The sequence below is a fragment of the Ascaphus truei genome, chromosome 2, assembly GCF_040206685.1.
Source record: "Ascaphus truei isolate aAscTru1 chromosome 2, aAscTru1.hap1, whole genome shotgun sequence".
Taxonomy (NCBI): Eukaryota; Metazoa; Chordata; class Amphibia; order Anura; family Ascaphidae; genus Ascaphus; species Ascaphus truei.
This window is the reverse complement of record NC_134484.1, coordinates 476352616-476372828: the sequence shown is the minus strand read 5'-3', so window position 1 is coordinate 476372828 and position 20213 is coordinate 476352616. Positions and strand designations below refer to the sequence as shown.

At 47.2% G+C, this 20213-nt stretch overlaps 1 protein-coding gene across 2 annotated transcripts in view; it reads right to left on the bottom strand.

Annotated features, from left to right (window-relative positions):
- Positions 1-20213, bottom strand: part of LOC142488002 (uncharacterized) — a 376604-nt gene that overhangs the window by 269732 nt on the left and 86659 nt on the right. The gene's annotated exons all lie outside the window — the stretch shown is intronic.

Genomic DNA, 20213 nt, shown 5'->3' with positions numbered 1-20213 from the left:
GACCAGAGAGGGGGGAGATGGCATGACTGACTGACTGGGGGGGGGGGGTGACTGACTGACTGGGGGGGTGACTGACTGACTGGGGGGGGTGACTGACTGACTGGGGGGGTGACTGACTGACTGACTGGGGGTGACTGACTGGGGCAAGGGTGACTGACTGACTGGGGGGGGTGACTGACTGACTGGGGGGTGACTGACTGGGGCAAGGGTGACTGACTGGGCTACTGGTTGGGGAGGGGGTGACTGATTGGGGGGGTACCTCTGGTGTCACACACATACTTCCATACACACATACACTCTCCCATATATACACACATACACATTCTCCCATACACACACACATACACACACACACACACACACACACACACACTCCCACTTACACACACACTCTCCCACTTACACACACACTCTCCCACTTACACACACTCTCTCTCTCCCTCTTACACACACACACACACACACACACACACACACACACACACACACACACACACACACACACACACACACACACACACACACACCCTCCCCTTCCCTCTGCGAGAGCTAGAGTCCGCCCTCTCACATTCCTCTCTCTCCCTCTTATCAGCGGTGCCAACAGGAGATGAAATATAGCAGTGACACGCAGCTGTTTATAAGGCTGAAACCGGCTCACTGGAGTGGTATGCTGCATCTCCCTCTCTCCCCCCCACCCCCCCACTCTCTTACCTGCCATGAGTGAGGAAATTCAGCCTGGGGAGCTCCCTCTTTCCGCCTCGCCCACGATACACACGGAGGCAGCAGCAACACGAGCAGCACTTCCTCCAGCCACACAGCGCCGCTCCGCAGACACATCCAGCCACAATCTCCAGGCCTCTCCCCGCCTCTGGTCCCAGCAGTTGCTAGGAGATCCTTAGTGCGGGAGAGCGTGCCTATATGCGCCTGCGTTGGTGTGTGGCGTAGCGTCACTGCAGTGCCACCAAGGGATGTCTGCGGCTGGGCTATTCTTCCGGCGTCCCGCTTTGCTAGGTGACCCACTTGATCGCATCCTGAAATGAGCCGCAGCACAGCAGCGGCACTTGAAGGGGTTAAATAATGCTCTCGCCAGGGGATTAAATGCACTCGCCCCGGGCGATCAGGGGGGTGCATTTGTCGAACACTGTATATAGATATATATCTATATATATATGAAAACAGAAACAAAGAAAGAAAAGATCCCACGATAGCACTCTAGCATACAAAAGTATCAAAATTTATTATAAAACATATACGGAGGATCCACCTCAACCACAACAGTCTAAATATAAAGCTTACCAGTACAATTGGACTGAATTATGTTGACTTTTTGGACGTAATGATTAACATTGATCTGGATGGCAGTGTGAGTACTGATATTCATCGGAAAAGTACTGCAACTAATTCGATACTGCATGCCTCCAGCGCCCATCCGGCACATCAAATCCAAGGTGTGCCGGTGGGCGAATTCTTGCGCCTTAAAAGAAACTGCCCTGATGAGCAGACTTTCCACATAAGAGCCAATGAGATGGCATCCCGTTTTCGAGATCGGGGTTGCAGTAGATCTATTATTAGCAGAGGTAGATCTAAGACTATAACGAGATCTCCCACTTCACTCTTGACAGGTATGACAAAGGACATCAAGAACACCACAGATAAAATAATTCGTTTTATTCGGACATGCGATCATAACTGGCCAAGAATTACAACAAGTCTTAGGTGAGAGAGTTAATCTAGTTCGCCGTAGGGCACCCAATTTGGGTGATAAATTGGTTAGCAGTCACTACATCCCCAGCAGACCCTCCACTTTTCTCACAAGGGAAATAACAAAAGGCTTTACATCATGTCGTTCCTGTTCAGCCTGCCCTTATATGCAGTCCAGTGTGGAATTTTTTGATTCTAAAGGATTGACAAGGTTTGAAAACCGACCTAGATTGAATTATAAATCAAAAGCGGTAATATACTATCTGATGTGCTCATGCACAATGGCTTACATTGGTATGACCACGAGAGAGTTGAGATTCTGCGTGTTAGAACACGTACGTAACATCAAAAACAGTGATCGTGACTCTCAATGTGGTCGTAAATTAACAACAGTAGCAAGACACTTCAGGGCTCAACATAATGCGGATGCTTGCCTACTGAAGGTTTTTGCCATCGACCAGGTGTCTTTGGGCATTAGAGGTGGCGACCTGGAACGTTTACTCTTGCAACGCGAGTGTCGCTGGATTGTCAAATTGGGGACCTTGCTACTCTCAGGTATGAATGAGTACATGGGGTTTGCGATGTTCCTATGACAGTCCAGTGATTTCATTTGATATATAGTATTTGATTATAATTGTATCTATTGTATCATTTACTCTATATCTTTGATTTTATTTATCTCATCTCTTTTGGGCATTTAGCGTTTATACTATACACCGTTTATGCATTTCTGCTTTTTCTTTTCATTTCTTTTAAATTCATTTTTTATTTTACTTATCTTTCTTTAATTGTTTATTGAAATTATTTTTATATAAGTTACATATTTCCTTTGCATCATGTGTATTTTCCTTTTCCACATTGACCTGCATGTATATTAGTATGGGCAGTACTAGTCTTTTTGGCTAGTCTTTATGTCTGTTCAGCCTTTGTGAGATTATTTGACATTTTATTATGGTGAATTTATTCCTTCTAGATACCCAGTCAAGTTTTGGCTTCAATTCTTGGCTTCTGGGCTCCTATGTATAGCTTTTGTAGCTTGTTAAATTTTCCATGCTAGAATTATGTTCTATTTGTGCTTCACATACTCCTTTCCTCTACCACTCATATCTGGCTTCATTTCAGACCTATTCCGGTTATCCCTCCCATCAAGGAGGAGCCATGACGTAACCCTATCAGCTGTGGTGTCTCCGGCTGGCTCACTCATCAGATTATGTCTACGTCACATGAATTCTAACTTCAAATATGGCTCTAATCAGCCATTACGTCAAGCCCCCGGACGAAGCAGGTGGAGAAATGTGCGTGTTGGGGCTCCTTTGTTTGTCCTGGATCCGGCGGTGCCCCTGGCTGTCCTTTTCTCTCCAGCTGTAGTTTTGAATTTGGCGCTCCAATCGCTCACGGAGCATGCGCATTGCGGCGATCCGACTACACTGAACAGACTCCCTTCACTCCTTTCACATGCAGACCGATAGTTTCCTGTTTGCCCTGATCCTGGACCAGTGCTAAGTACAATTTGGCTGTTATTGATCTCTGTCCATAGCCTTGCTGCCATACTGTGTTTGCATTTCTACCCATGTATGATTCTAATTTTGTATGCTTCTGCTATGATGTTCACATGCCCTTTTGTTAATGAGTTTCTACATCCACCACCACATGACTGGCCAGTCCTAGTTTTCAGAGGCTAACCCTTTAGCCTCTAACACTACAGGTTCTGCATTTGTTTTGATTGTTGGGCTATTTCTGTTTGTTTCATACTCAGCTTTCACATGTTTTTTTCAGCTTAGTCTCTAATTTACTTTTACCAGTTTTGACTTCATATTGCTGATTCCAGTGTTTAGCTTAGTTTTGTCATCAGTGTTTTAGATTAGACAGCTTTGGGGACACTGTGGATCCTCTGTATATGTTTTATGTGTGTAACTGTGTTTTCCCTGGGCCATTCTGATCCTGACCCATATGTAGAAAATCCCCCAATTACATGGATGTGTATGAGTGGTGCACCTGCTGGCTTACAGGACTCCTGAGTCTCCCGCTGGGTTGGTATTGGGAATATCACCATGACAGGCGTCTGAGGTAGTGTGCTGAGTCCTACTCACATTCGATGCAGCGCCTCCACCCCATCCGGATCCCTATGGCTGCAGGGGGAAGTATCTGATGGGGAACTCCTTCTTGGTGCATCCTTCTGCTGAATAACTCCACACTCACACAGAAGGGATCTTTTGAACCAGGGCATCTTTAATGTCATCTCCTCTGGCAGACTGCCCCTCATCGCGGTCGTACTTAGCCGCACAATGTCAGGTTGACCATCTTGAGGAAGGTTCCTTCTGCTCCTCCACTCTAATCAGCTTGGTTATTCCACCTCTCCCCTAAGGGAGACCATGTGCCAGATCCCTGGACACCGTGTGTAAGCAGCTTATCTCTCTGCCACTTGAGCTGCACAGCCTCACAGCTCTTGCATCAGACACCAGCACAGTCTGGATCTCATCTCACACACTGCAACACTGTTGCAGACACTTGAACAACACTTGCTACTATCTTACACATCACAGGGGTTGAGGGCAAACCTCCATGATGACTACTGGCAACCCTGCCCTTTTAACAGGAGTTACTGCACAGCATGAGGAAGATATGTACACCAATTTTACACATGGCTACATGTGTATAATACATTTTGATACTTTTGTACACTAGAGTACTATCATGGGATCTTTTCTTTCTTTGTTTCTGTTTGTACATATTCTTAATCCCTAGCATCGCCAGTAGTGTTGACCCTGTACACTTTACTTTACTGGTTTTAGCACTTTTTATTCATGGTCTGTTGCAGGCATTTTTTTGTGTTTCCTATATATATATATATATAGATATATGTATCTATATATATATATATAAATATATATATATATATATATATATATGATGAAACGGAAATAGCCGTGTTAGTCCAGTTGCGATAGTGCAGACTAAATGAGTTCTTCAGTATTAGGTAATACCTTTTTTATTTGGACTAACAATTTATGTCATAGGACAAGCTTTCGAGAGTTTTCCTCTCTTCCTCAGGTCAGCAATACTGATATACAAAGGAATCTATGACTTAGACAGGGATTGGAAAAGACAAAAAAAAAAAAGGAAGAATGTAGAACAGAGAGATGTATATGAGGTGTGGTGGGGAAGGCACTGGAAGGGTGTTAAAATAGAGATAAGGAAGGTGAGAATTGGGGATGGGGGGGCCGTACATCCACAGCAGCACAGAAGGGGAAGAGGGGGGGGGGGGAGGTATTGGATGGCACAATGGCAGGGAGACCATTACAACAAATTATGATTATGTGTGAGAAACCCCATGTATGCATTAAGTCCACTTGTTTTGGTGTCAGAGTCTTATCATTCTGAGCTCAAATGTTTCCCGTTCTTGGGTGCGTTTGAACATTCCATTGAGGATTTTGATTTTTAAATCATTTATGGAATGAACTGAACAGAAAAAAGACAGGGATTAGGGAGTGATCAACTAAATCATACAAATTGTAATTTGGAAAAATAATAACTTCCAATCGATAATTATCAATAAATAGGTGCAACGCGTGATCATGTTATCAGTCCCCGTTATGGGGCTGTTTTAACATAGTGTTTTTCCAGCAGCTCACTAGCGCAGTCATATATATAAAAATAGTGTAGCAGGTAGGTTATAGCTTCACTCTGCAAGTGTTGCCAAATTGTATTCATATGTATGTAGTGATTAACCCCTGTTGCTGCCCGTGCAAACACACCTAGTGTGCTAGTGTGTGCAACTGTAATAGTGCAGCAGCTAGGTTGTGGCTTCACTCTGCAAGTGTTGCCAAACTGGACTCATATGTATGTAGTGATTAACCCCTGCTGCTGCTCTTAGAAATACATCTAGTGTGCTAGTGTGTGTAACTGTGGAGCCTCTGGGCTCACCTGTGCTGGTTGCACCCTATTCAGCCTCTAAGACTCCAGTATCAATTATTGACAGGACTATTTAGATTTATGAGAGCTGCATTTTGGTGCTTGTCTGTTAACAACCATTTAATCTATATTATTATTTTTTTTACCAAATTTTTTTATTAGGCAATAATAATTGTTAACAAATTTGTTAAAACAGATCATATGTGGCCTAATACAGTTTTTAACATTTTGAAAGAAAGAGACTCCACGCCCCCCTGTTCCTCCGGGGTCAATCGGGGTAGCATGGAGTTGAAACAGAAAGAAGATGAAAGAGAAAGAAGAGAGCGGGGAGGAGGGGGGGGGGGAGGGGGGGAGCGGGTGTATCACCCCCTCGTCCTGATCCGCCCAAACACTTGCCATCTCCTATGATGGCCTCCAGGGCTGTATTTATGTATTAGTTCTATTGGTCTGGGTCATACGTGTGTACCACGGATCCCAAGTTTTGTTGAAGGTGGTAGTGGACCTTTTCACAAATGCAGACAGTCTCTCCATGTTTTTTACATCATTGATTCTGGTTATCACCGTCTGTCTGGAGGGGGGAGACACCTTCTTCCAGGCGGCTGCCACCGCACATCTGGCCGCCGTGAGAATAAGGGAGATTAATTTGCCTGTTGGTCAGTCTAGTGTCTCTAAGGGCCTGGCCAAAAGGTAGGTCAGCGGTTCAATTGGGATTGTGAGGTCTGTGACCTCTTTTATAAGATTATGTATAGTTTCCCAGTATTTTTGAATTTCTGGACATGACCACCAGATGTGGGCCATGTCCCCCCGTTGACCGCAGCCTCTCCAGCATAGGTCGGAGGCCAGTGGGTAGATTTGGCTAATTTTGGCTGGGGTAAGATACCAGCGAAACAGGATTTTATAAATATTCTCTTTTATTGTGGTGCATATGGAAGTTCCTTAGGCTGTTTCCCAAATACTTTCCCAATCCTCTCGGTTTATAACAATGTCCAATTCTGCTGCCCAATGCAGCATATAGTCGTGCGTCGGAGCTTCTGAGGCTTTCTCAAGCTCTGCACATATTTGCGTTATAAGACCTTTCTGATGGCCGGGCTCTCTGCAGAGCCTTTCAAAGCCAGTGAGAGGAGGAAATTCCAACGTTGGGGATAGTGTTTGAGTGAAGTGCCGAATTTGTAGGTATTTGAAGACGTTTAGGTCTCTTAGTTCATATTTGGTCCGTAGATTTTGAAAACTCAGGAACTGCCCAAAGCTCAGGAGGTCAACAATTGCTCTAATATTTTTGGTTTCAAATTGGTCAAATTGTCTGGGCTCACATCCAGGTGGGAATTTTGGGTTTTTGTGGATTGGTGTAAGTTGGGAGTGAGGTGACATGAGCTTAAATTTATATCTGCATTTCGTCCAAATTTCCCAGGTGTGTCTCATTGGGCCTAATTGGAATTTGTTACTTGGCATTTCTTCCTTACTCATGGACCAAAGGCAAGCTGGCAGTGAGGGCGTCCCGGCATAATGTGTTTCTATACCTAGCCAACAGCATTGTTTCGGGCTAGTGTTCCAGACCACCGCCTGTCGCAGTTGTGCGGCCAGGTAGTATCTTGACACGTCTGGGACTCCTAGTCCTCCTCTCCCCCTTGGGGCCAGAAGAACCGTTTTGGCGACTCTAGGTTTTTTACCTTGCCAAATAAAGTGGAAAATTGATTTTTGAATATTCTTTAATTCTGAGCCAGGGATGGGGACCGGGAGTGTCTGGAAGTAATATAGCAATCTAGGGAGTATGTTCATTTTAACCGAGACCATCCTCCCGATCCATGATATTTGGTATCCTCCCCATTTATTTAGATCTTGTTTGATTTTTTTGAACAGTGCCGGATAGTTATGTTGGTAAAGAGTTTGGTAAGTCCTCGATATCTTAACTCCCAAGTATTTGATACAGGAGGAGCTCCAACGATAGTCAAAATTTAATTTGAGGAGTTTCACCTCTGGCTCTGGCAGGCTTAGATTCAGGGCCTCCGATTTGTCTTGGTTTATTTTATATCCTGAAATTTGTCCAAATTCATGGAGTTCTTTATGAAGGTTGGGTAGGGAGATTTGAGGTTTGGAGAGGGTTAGTATGACATCATCAGCAAATAGGGATATTTTGTGCTGCCTTTGTCCAATTTCTATTCCCTGGATGTCTCTATTGAGCCTTATTGCTGATGCCAGCGGTTCTATGGTTAGTGCAAAGAGGAGAGGAGATAAGGGGCACCCCTGTCGAGTACCATTTGTAATCTCGAACCTCTGGTTATTGCCGCCAGGTAGTTTTACCGTTGCTGATGGGTTGTGGTATAATCTACGGACCCCCTCTAGGTATGCGTCTTTGAAGCCGAATTTACGCATAGTTTGGTCCAGGAATTGCCAGTTTATCCTATCGAACGCCTTCTCTGCGTCTAGGCTTAATAAAAGTGCTTTGGTCCCCGAGAGGTGGACATGCTCAATTATGTTGATTATCTTCCGAGTATTATCTGAGGCTTGTCTGCCCATTACGAATCCGACTTGATCTATATTTATGAGCCTCGGTAAGATGGGATTTAATCTGTTAGCCAGAATTTTACTATATAGTTTGAGATCACTGTTAAGTAGGGAGATTGGACGATAGCTTCCACACTGCATCGGTTCTCTGCCGTCCTTGTGAATAATGGCCAGATTAGCTAGAGACATTGATGCGGGAATCTGATTCCCTTCCAAGAAATAGTTAAATGTGGCTAGAAGATGTTTGGATAGTGTGGGCAGGAATCTTTTATAGTAAACATTGGTGAAACCGTCAGGTCCGGGAGACTTGGTGATCTTTAATGATTTGACCGCCATTTCCAGTTCCTCTTTTGTAATCTCAGCATTGAGGACTGTGTTTTCCTCCTCCGTTAAGGTGGGGAGTTGGCATTTATTCAGATATTGTGTTATATTTTCTATGGTTATTGGTGGAGAGCGGTCATTTTTGGATCTGAGGTTATATAACTCCGTGTAGTATTTAGTGAATTCTTCTGCGATTTTATTCTCACTATATTGTATCTCACCAGATTTACTTTTGATAGCTGTTATTTGGGATCGCTTTTGCACCCCTCTTAGTTTACTTGCTAAGAGTCTGTCAGCCTTGTTCCCTTTGCCGTAGTACAGTTGGTTTGTCCATTTAAGGGCCTTTTCCACATCCTCCAGCTGAATTTGCCTAAGTTTTGATCTAGCTGCAAGCAATTGTTTATATAGTTTTTTTGTAGGGTCTGCCTTATGGGCTTGCTCTATTGTTTTAATGTTATCGGTTAGTTCCTTGATTTGTGTTAGGCGGGCTTTTTTCCTATGGGAGGCGATGGAGATGATTTTCCCTCTGATGTTTGCCTTATGGGCTTCCCATAGGATTGCTGGAGAGGAAACTGTACCTGTGTTGAAAAAGAAATAGTCCTTAAGTGAGGCTCTTATTTCCCTTTCTATCTCTGGGTGATTTAATAGCGAATCGTTAAGTCTCCAAGAGTAATTTGTCGTTTTTTCAAAGGGGAGTGATAATGTCAAGGTGATTGGGGCGTGATCCGACCAGGTGATAGAGCCAATGTCTGAATCAGTGGTTGCCGCCAGTACGTTTTTTGTGGTCAGGAAATAATCTATTCGAGAATAAGTCTGGTGAGGAGATGAGTAAAAAGTATAGTCTCTCTGGCCCTGATGCTGGGATCTCCATATGTCCACTAATGAAAATTAGTTTAGAATTCCCCTAAACCTTTTCCCCTGGGAGTGGGTTGTGCGGGGGGGTCCCATCGTGGTTGATCTATCCTCGGTGGGGTTTAGCACCATATTTAGGTCTCCTCCCACTATCATCGAGGATAGATATCCCGGGTCGACGCCCTCGAGAACAGTCTGTAGGAATTCAATTTGGTTCTCGTTTGGGGCGTATACATTGATCAGGGCAATTGTCGAGCCCACTAAAGAGCCATACACCACTAGAAATCTACCCTCTGGGTCCGCTGTTGTTTTGATATGATTGAATGGGGTGCCTTGTCTGATCAGGATAGCTACACCCCTTTTCTTACTGCTGAATGAAGCAAAAAAGCTTGTTGGGAACATTTTTTTGAATAAATTTGGGGGGTCCTGGGATGTGAAGTGGGTCTCCTGTAGGAATATAATGTCCCCCCCTGTTTTTTTCATGTCCTGGAGGGCCAATCGTCGCTTTCTATGATTTTGCAGTCCTTTTACGTTTAGAGATCTGACTCTAATCGGGGCTGACGTTGCCATTTTAATGCTTTAAATTTATGGTGCGTGGGCTTGAGGTCTCAGCTTTCCCACTAGCTGAGACCCTGCTCCCATTTTTGGGTGAGATGATGTGCATGGGAGTGCAGTTTTTTAAAGTAGGGGGTATGGCTTCTGTGACAGTCTTTGAGGGCCTATAGTCGGGCTGCTCAGGCGAGGGGGTGGTTGGGGGAGGGGAGAGGGGGGGGGGGGATAGATCTGCCGGGACAGGGTCAGTAGATAAAGGAGAAGTGAGAGTAGGCCTTGAAAAGGTCTAAATGTGGTTTTGCCTTGTCTCCGAGAGACCGGCATTCGGGTAGGTTTACCCGTTCTGGGGTGGGTCCGGGGCCCGAGGTCAGGGGTGCAACAGTGAGGTCCTGGCCCTCTGTTGCTTGTGTGACCCTTCGACCCTTCGACCTTTGGTTACAGGTAGGTGTATGGGAAAGGGGGGGGGTGGAGGTGGGGCTACAGCGGGAGGGGGGATTGGTATTGGGTGGGGGAGGGAAGGGGGGGGCAGAGGGGGATGGGAGGGGAGTGGTTGGCAGGGAGGTAAGGAACGAGGTGGGCGGGGGTAGGGAAGGAAGGAGGTGGGGGGAGCAGGTAGGAGGGGAGAAAGAAAAATGTAGATCAGGGTCTGTAGTTGAGCAGCCGTGAGTTATATGGTACTGTTATAACATTTTTTGCAAACTGATAAGACATGGTACACATTGTGATAACATTAGTTAACATAGGTACGGGGAACATCGTTTTAGTTATACATTTTGTAATACAGAGTTCTTCTGGCTTTGCCGCATCCGAGGCGTAGGCCTTTTGGGAGACGCTCCGAATGTGTCAATAGGGTCAGAGTCCGTGTTCGGTGCAATGTTGGTCAGCATATATCTAATTTGCACTTCTTAGAGGTAATCGGAGTGTAGAGCAAGGTGTGCTTGAGTTATGTGTTGGTTGTGGTTTGGTTCCTAACACATAACTGGGTGTGTTATTGAGTTGAATGTGGTGGTTAAGTAGTGTATTACTAAGTGTTGTGTTATCTTTGGGTTGGTGATCTGTACCTTTTAGATATTTACGGAATTGCATATTTGTCACATAATGATTACCTTTGGGCAAGTTCGGGCCCAGCACACATTGGCCTCTACTGAGGCATGCTCAAACCAAGTCATAATACATTTTACACCACTTGTTGCCATGCGATATCTATGCGCGGGCATTCAGGGGCCTATCGGATAGGCATTTAGACTTTACATGTGTCTCATGAGTGTGAGCGCACTGGGTCACATTTGAGATAAACCTGTGGCTGTGTACTGAGTCCCTTTTGATTCCCCGATAGTAATGTTTAGGTTGGTCCCATTTCAAGGGTTGGGGTTGGAAGGGGGGAGGGGGGGCACTGGGTACCCGTGATTACAGGGGGGGGGGGATTGCCAGCTGGATTTCGTGTCTAATTGGGGAGGGGAAGGGGGGAGAGGTGGGAGGTGGTCCTGGGGCGGGTGGTGGGGGTGGTGGGGGGGGGGGCAGTGGGGAGAGGGGGGGGGGCGGAGGGGAGAGGGGGGAAAGGGGGGACGGACAGAAGGGGGAGGGGGGGGGGGAGGAGAGGGGGGCGGAGGGGAGAGGGGGGAGGAGGGGGTGGGGGGGAGAGGGGGGAGCGGGCAGGGGGAGAGGGGGGCGGGGGGATAGGGGGGAGGGGGGATAGAGGGGAGGGGGGGTGGAGAGGGGGGGTTGGAGGGGGAAAGGGGGGGGGGGTGGAAGTGGGAGGGGGGAGGGAGGAAGGGAGAGGGGGGATGGCGAGGGAAGGGAGGGGGAGGGGGGGGAGGAATCCACAGTTTGTATGGCAGACTACCAGTGGGGACATTTATATTGGTGCAGCTGCTGCCTTATGTATAGTCCATGACGTGTGTATGTGATTACAAATTGGGTCAACATTGTGCAGATTACAATGAGTCTCTCTGAGACCAGTGGCTCTGGTTAGAGCTTCTTTGGGTTCATTCTGTGCTCAGTCTGCTGGTTGGCGCCGTCCTAGTTGGCGGTGGGTTCCAGGATTATTGAGTTTAAGAGCGTTCTCTTTTGGGCTAGTAAGGAATGGCTGGGGAAGGGGTAAGGGAAGCAGAGGGGGGGGACGGGGAGGGGTTAGGGTAGCTAGGGGGCGGGGAAACAGGGGGGTGGGGATGAGGAGGGGAAAACGCTAGGGAGCGAGTGGAGGGAGGGTGAGCAGGGAATAGAAGGGTTAGGATGGGGTAGGGGCAGCTTTATTAATACCTCCTACTAACTTTAAACTTTAAACCTTTTAGGGATGAAGGTAAGCACTTGTCACTTTTTGTTGCTGTGCGCATGTCTGGCCTGGAGTATATTTGTGGGGGCTCAGAGGTCACCAGCGCAGACAGGTTTTATTCCCGTATGCTGAGAGGCCCCACTCGTAGCAAAAATGTACTTACAGTTTTCTGTTGGTGGAGGGGGGGCCCGATCTCGTGCCTGAGGTGGATCAGGATGCAAGCTTTGTGAGTGACCAAGCACTCTGGGTCGCCGGCTGTTGCAGCCCAGGGATTAATGAGGGGGGGGGGGCGGCACAGGCAAGGGAATCCGTGGAGGGTTTCCATCCGTCTGATCTCCATAAATGAGTCCTTTCCCTCCCCCACCCACGACGCCCAGCCCCTCCCCCCCACCCAAAGGGTCGCTTTACTGCGACTCAGCTGGTAAGCTTTGTGCCGGTCCCATGGTTGGCTCCTCCTGGACACGTGATCAGCGCTCTGTGCTGGCCATTCTGGATCCACAGTCGGTCTCCTCGGCTCGCAATTCCAGGCGGGGATGGCGCCCTCTTCTGGTTTGTGCCGTGTGTTCCTCGTTGTGCTGCTCCAGGGTTGTTCCAGCTTCTGTGCAGGGAGCTTGCGTGAGGGACCTCATGCGGTGCAACGTGACAGTGCAGTACTCGAACTGGGAAAGCAGAAAGGTTTGTTTTTAAGGTTTTATTTTCTGTTTCTGCGGCCTGCCAGGCGCTCGGATGCCCTTACTGCAGGACCTTCGTTCTCTTGGTCTTGGTTATCCTGTGGGTCAGCGCTCCACGATGGAGGGGGGGATAGTCCCACTGCCTTTGCCATTCTTGGGGTGTCTGACAATGTGGGTCCTTCCATTCCTGACGACGATCAGTTTAAATGGAAACCCCCATTTATACTTAATCTCGTTTTCTCTGAGGAGGGTGGTCAGGGGTTTAAGCTCCATTCTTTTATTAATGGTTTGTTTAGCTAGATCATTGTAAATCTGTAGGTTGTCGTCGCGGTATACAAGGGGGTTAGCCTTCCTGCAGGCTGACATCAACCTCTCTTTGGTGAGATAATGATGCAGCCTGACTATGGTGTCTCTGGATTTGTGCGGGTCATCTGATCTGGGCCCGAGGGCACGATGGGCTCTGTCCATCTCGAGGTCCCTCGGGTCCAGGTCTGCACATAGCGTTGTGAAGAGCCCACGGAGGTATGCCTGGAGTTGATCTGGCATGATTGTCTCAGGGATACCACGGATCCTCAGGTTTTGCCTTCTCTCACGGTTTTCTTGATCTTCCAGACTATCTTTTAAGAAGTTGATCTCCATGCCCAGTCTGTATAGTTCATTATCAGTGGTCGTTTGCGTTTGGAGGGAATCCTCCATTTTCGTTTCCAGCGCCGTCGTTCTCTCCGCGAGACCCGTTATCTCCAGCCTCAATTCCGTGACGGCTGCTTTCAGGTCTCGTTGGATAGAGACATGTAGCTCATCCAGCATGCCTGACATCAGGTCACGCATAAATTCTCTCGTGGGGAGAGACTCCGGGGTTTGCGCTGGCTCTCTCTGCTCCTTAGCCGCGGCCTGCTGTTTAGGGCCTCGTGCAGTACTTGGCCCGGCGCCATCTTGATTTTTCAGCGAGGGATCCGAGCTCCGCTGAGATTGCGGGAAGAAATTGATTGCGCCCTGGCCCGGCGTCGCTCTTTGTTTGGTAGTCATCGCGGGGTGCTTATGTGGTAGGAAGTAGTTTTTTTTGTTGTTTTTTTTTAGGGTCGAAGGGTGAATTGAAGGGTATTTGTGAGTGTGGTTATATGTTGGGGCCTGTGGAGCTCAGCTCTCACACTCCCATGTTCTTTGGCGTGCCGGACATGCCCCCAAGCCCCCTCATTTCTGAGGTGTCATTGTCATTTACATATGTACTTTTTTGTATTTCCTTGCTTCTTTTATTTATTTGTTTATTTCAGTTTTTTTTCTTTTTGTTCCCCTCCTCTGGGGGGCCGAACCCCTATTCCTAGATATTTTTGGTCCTCTCCCTCTATTTAGGGCCACCTCGAGAGCTGCACTGGGCCCAGTGGGCTCTTTGTGCTAGGTATTGGGACTCAGGAATATAGTTGGAGTGGGGGGAAAGTGTGCTGAAAAAGCCTCTTTATTTATTTGCAGCCCGGCAGTCTGTTGAGGGGCAGCACGATCAGTGGGCGGTACGATCGGGTGGACCAAGATGGCCGCCAGCCACCTTCAGCAAGGCCGCCAGCCACCCTCAGCAGGGCCGCCCGTCACACCTATCAGAGCGCCTCCTCTCTCCCCGACCGACAGTCCCTCTCGTCGCCTCCGGGGCTCAGGAGACCCCCGAATCTCAGGCCAGGACACACTTCTCTCTCCCGTCGGGTAGGCTGAGTCAGGCTCGGCGCCTCACATGTCGGACGGCGCCATCTTGTGACTCCGTTTTGGCGGGAGAGCGGGGATGCGTGGCGGTCGTGGGAGAGGGGCTGCTGGTGTTTCCCTCTTTCCTGCACCGGAATCAACTTGCCCCAGTGGCAGCAACTGCCCCTACCTTTTAATTGTGGACACGGTCACTTTTAAGGGGCTCCACTTTAGATGCGCCGCACGATCCCGGCAGCCATCTTGGATTTCCTGGTGAGGGGAAGCTGTGCACCAAGAGCGCTCCGACAGCACTTTTTAGCTTGTTAGTCAGGTCCAAGGACCTGGTTTCCTGTGCTGGGAGCTTTGGGCAGTCTTTTAGGGTTTTTTCCCCTGATCTTAGAGGGCTTTTTTGTTGGTTTAGCTCGGTGTATTCGTGGAGCTAGGCAAACCTGTGACCAGCTCGTTCAAACTCCAGGCCACACATTTAATCTATTTTTAATGTTTAGTATACCATTCTTTTTGGTAATATGTTTTAAGTATTAAATATTAAAAGTTACATTTTATACCTGAGTAGTGTGCATATAAGTGAATTTTCTGTTGGGATGCAAACACATTGCACCCCTTACTTTTCTTGATGGAATGAACTGGTTGTGAGAAATGATGTCGCACTGGTGAGCAGTATCTTCCTTCTTCAAGTGTAGTATAGAGTGTCTGCATATTCATTCTTCCTTGTAGTTTTTAGCTGGTTTCCCCAATGTAGCATCCTTGGTCACATTTGTTGCACTGAATCATATACACTACATTCCTGAATGTGCAGCTGTATGATCCTTTAACATTGAGTGTTCCATTGGCTGTGGGATCTTGGCATATATGTTTGCAGAGTTTGCAACGTGTGTTGCTGCACGGTTTTGAGCCATTATCAGTGTCTTTAAGTTCTTTGTGAAGTTTTGTGTTGACTAATTTCTGTTTGGGGTTTGGTGGTTACCGGAAACAAGAATGGAGGTTTGGGAAAGATTTCTTTTAATGTCACATCCTCTTCGAGGGAAAAGGGAGACCAAAAAGCGCACCAGCACAAACGGAGCAGGAAGAAACCAGAACAAAAAAATGATTAAAAGGGCACTTTAATGTGGCAAAAGACCCATCCAATGCATTTCGAACGTCGCAGCGTTCTTTTTCAAGGAAAAAGAACGCTGCGACGTTCGAAATGCATTGGATGGGTCTTTTGCCACATTAAAGTGCCCTTTTAATCATTTTTTTGTTCTGGTTTCTTCCTGCTCCGTTTGTGCTGGTGCGCTTTTTGGTCTCCCTTTTCCCTGTATTGCATTGAGTAGCTGCACAGCCTGCCTGCCTGCCCTACCAGGATGTGAGTATTTGCATATTTTTCAGGGGAACCTGCCAATGAGACATATGGTGAGTGGGTTGCACCACACACCACCTGTCTTCAGGAGGATAGTACCCATTATATGACACAATAGGTACTATATCAATTGTTAGTACCCTGGTACAGTGGTCTGGCTTATTATCATTTTGAGATATACCTGCATTTGAGCGCTTCAGCTATTTTCCACATCCTCTTCCAGCATGGGTTGCAGATCTTAGATTATTTTTTGTATTCCTCTAGGGTTGTATGTGGCCACTAGTGGTATGCGTGTGGTAGGTTCTCTCTGTCTGTATTGTAGTAGGTGTTCTCGTGGGGCTTTTAGTGCAGATGTAATCATTCTGGCAATGGTCTTTGGTTTGTATCCCTTTATTGTTTATTGAAAAATTGACATGACAGTAGAGTCCTGGTGGATCCTCCAATGCATTTCATGCCGAAGCGCTATGTCCTTCGTTTTGGACATGGTTATCTGGGGTGGCTCTCAGTCTTACACGGACATTATAGAGACTGATCATTCATATTTGGGGATGATTCAGCCTTACCAACATCTGGTCTAATACTCTGAGCACCGGATTAGGTGACTGTTTCATTAGTCACCACACAATTCCCCTTACACAGTTGTTCTATTACTAACTTTTCCTGAGCTAACCTCTACCCTGTTAGCCTTACATAAACTAGGACACTATCCAGACCTTAATTACCTGGCATATCCATGCAACTATCGTATTACTGTATTCCTGACATTAGTTACCTGAAATATCACTGCGACTAACTTATTACTCCTATTTAAACCTTAGTTACCTGACATATCACTGCAACTATCTTTTTACTCTTGTTCAAACCTTAGTTACTTAATATATCACAGCAACTATCGTATTACTCTTACAAAAAGTATGTTGTATAGACAGCACTACCGTACGTAAATCTATGATACAGATATAAGTATGTTGTGGGTGCGCGGGAACAATTCATAGACCCCTGATCTCTTCTAAGTAAACTATAGAACACACCAGGTGTTCCCAGTACTCCAAAAAAACAAGAGAACTAATAAAGCTTAGAGATAATATTATGTTTTCACAGAGAAAAAAACATGCTACAAAACAGGTGGTAAATGAAATGCAGGTATAGAACCTGAAAGGTAGGAGAAGTGGTGAGTGAAGGGGGGTGATATCACTGATAATGTAGGGGTGGGGTAGAAACAGTCCCTGATGGGGAAGGATATCTGTGTAGAAAGATGTGGGGGTCAACGTTTCGGGGTATTATAACCCTTCTACACTGCCATTCCCATAGCCTCCACAGAGGGGGAGTATGTTACTTCCCAACTCCCTCACAACTCTATCCTAATTTAAAAACAAAAGTGAAGGGTACACACAGCTATGTAAGCAGGCAAATGCAGACAATTTTACATGAAGTGGAATCTGTCATATAGCCTGTGCGTAACCTTATGTAATAGGCACCTGACACACCACAGCAAAATAAGGGGGAACACACAGCTATGTAAGCAGGCAAATGCCTATACATATATATTGTTTTCCTCTCCTGTGTGTATACAAGCTTTACAGGGTCAGGCTTTGGTCCCACTGCGGCCAGCGGCGCGCATGGCTGCGGACCACCAGCTGCTTGCCTCTGTTCTTGAAGTCCCCGCTGGCTCCTTCCGGCGTGGCTGACTGCATGGTGTGACGCGTCAGCCAGCCGGAGCTACAAGGAGCTTGTGATTTAGGCGAGTGCCGCGCCAAGTGGCCAATTCGATTTCCCCCCCCCCCCTGCTCCGATCCCCCCATTCCATTCACCCTCCCGTTCTGATTTCACCCCTCTGATTCCCCCCCTGCTCCGATCCCCCCCGTTCCATTCACCCCCCTGCTCCGATTTCCCCCCTCTGCTCCGATCCCCCTTCCAATTCTCCTCCTGCTCTGATCCCCCTCCGATTCACCCCCCGTGTATATTTGTGTGTGTGTGTGTGTGAGTGCCTGTGAGCCTGTGAGTGTGTGTGAGTGCCTGTGTGTGTGTGTGTGAGGGTGACTGTGTGTGTGAGGGTGCCTGTGTGTGTGAGGGTGCCGAGGGGCGGAGGGGGCCGTGGGTGCCATGGGGCTGAGGGGGCCGAGGGTGCCATGGGGCTGAGGGGGCCGAGGGTGCCATAGGGCTGAAGGTGCTGAGGGGCGGAGGGTGCCGAGGGGCGACTGCAGTGTTGCGCTGTGGGGCGGTCTCGCCCCCTAACATCATGGCCGTGCCCCCCCACCCATTTTGGGCGCGCCCCCCGCGCCGGGAAAAAATTCACTGCAGATCGTGGTGCAGTGAATTGCACGCGCCGCCGGCAAGCAAGGCGGCCGTGCGGGCGCGTGCAGCGGGGCCTTAGCCTCATGGTATCTGCAACATAGTTTAGGAGTCAGAAATGTCCCAACTCCAAAAGCCGCTACAGAAAGACACGATTCCATCAGATGACCAGCAACCACTTTTTTTAACCCAAGTCCACAGATGACCAGATCGGAGGTAAGCAAGAGAAGACAACAAAACCTTGACAAAGAAACACGATGCACATGCTGTTTGTTTGTTTTTTTTCCTTCCATATTTGCACTCCTTTGGAACATTGTAAAAAACTAGAATCGAAAAATATCATGGGCGGTGGACCAGCTTATATCAGAGAAGCAATGTCTCCTTCTGGAAAATATGCTAGAGATACTGTACAGTATACAAGATATGTGTTTTAAAACTGTTTTCAGCAAGTAACCAGATAATAACAAGAATTGTAAGTGTTTTACTAACAATTTCAGTATTGTGCTCAGTTCTGTAGAATAGATGTATATTTGTTTGCAGGCACTGAATGGATAGATTTCACCAAAAATATATAGGTTAATAATAGATAGTACAATTCAGATACATGCACGATAGTTCCGGTACCGTGTCTATTGGAGTAAGATGTGTGTACTCCATAACTGGTATATGAAGGTGTCAGAATAGAATATTACCAAAGATTATACACCACGTGGTCCCTAGGTTAAAACAGTTAAGCAAAGCGCGTGTAATCAGTTCATTCAGAGCCCAAAGCATCACTTATTAAATTTTGCAAATACAGTTGTGTGAAAAAGACAGTACACCCTCTTTGAATTCTATGGTTTTACATATCAGAACATAATAACACACATGGCTTCTCCATTTTGGCTTTATTTTTGTTAAATAAATCATGACACGGTGTACAGGCATACCCCGCATTAACGGACGCAATGGGACCGAAGCATGTATGTAAAGCGAAAATGTACTTAAAGTGAAGCACAACTGTTTCCCACTCATCGATGCATGTACTGTACTGCAGTCATCATATACGTGCATAACTGATTTAAATAATGCATCTGTAACAGGCTCTATAGTCTCCCCGCTTGCGCACAGCTTCGGTACAGGTAGGGAGCCGGTATTGCTGTTCAGGACGTGCTGACAGGCGCATGCGCGAGCTGCCATTTGCCTATTGGGCGCAATGTCCTTACTTGCGAGTGTACTTAAAGTGAGTGTCCTTAAACCGGGGTATGCCTGTAATGTGTTGTTGTTCATCTGAGGTTGTATTTACCTAATTTTAAGACCTGCTAAGGAACAGGTGATTGTTATTATGTCCTGATATGTAAAACCATAGAATTCAAAGAGGGTGTACTTTCTTTTTCACAGGACTGTACAGTATATATGTAACGGATTTTCTGGCCTAGCCTGACCCACCCAATCTCACATTGGCCCCTGTGGTCTAACCAGTCCCCATTACAGTGTAGTGTCTGGTGGTCCACCTGTTGGCAACAGGACTCCTGAGTCTCCCGCATGATGTTGTGTGGGGATCGCCAACCCAGACAGGCAGCTGAGGTAGTGTGCTTGAGTCCTACCTATATCCAGTGCAGCGCCTCCACCTCATCAGGATCCCCGCGTCCGCTTGTGGATGGTCCTGGTGAGGAACTCCTCTGTGGTGCACTCCTCTGTGTAATCACTCCACACTTACACACGAGGGTATGGTTTAACAGGATCATCTTTATTGACTTGCGGCGGGCCAGCTGCCCCTCACAGTGGGTGTACTTAGCCTCTCATGTTCATCGCACTTCCCTTTGAAAGGTGTCCTTCCCCAAATTGGTGGATTCCCTATCTCCCCTTAGGGAGATAGTCCCTGTGCCAGGTCCCTGGTCACAGTCTTATAAGCTGTCTCCTCCCAAGCCTGCACTCAGACTTGCTCCTTGTCTCATAGTCTCTTACATAATCTTCCAACAGCTTAGCAACAACTTCCAACACTCCTCTGATGATCTCTGAACACACACTGAAGAACTAACTTTTGAGCAGTGCTTTGCCTTATGTATCCTCTGGGGGCTGGCACAACTCTGACATCACTAATCATGGATTCAGAGCATGTGACCACTCCCAT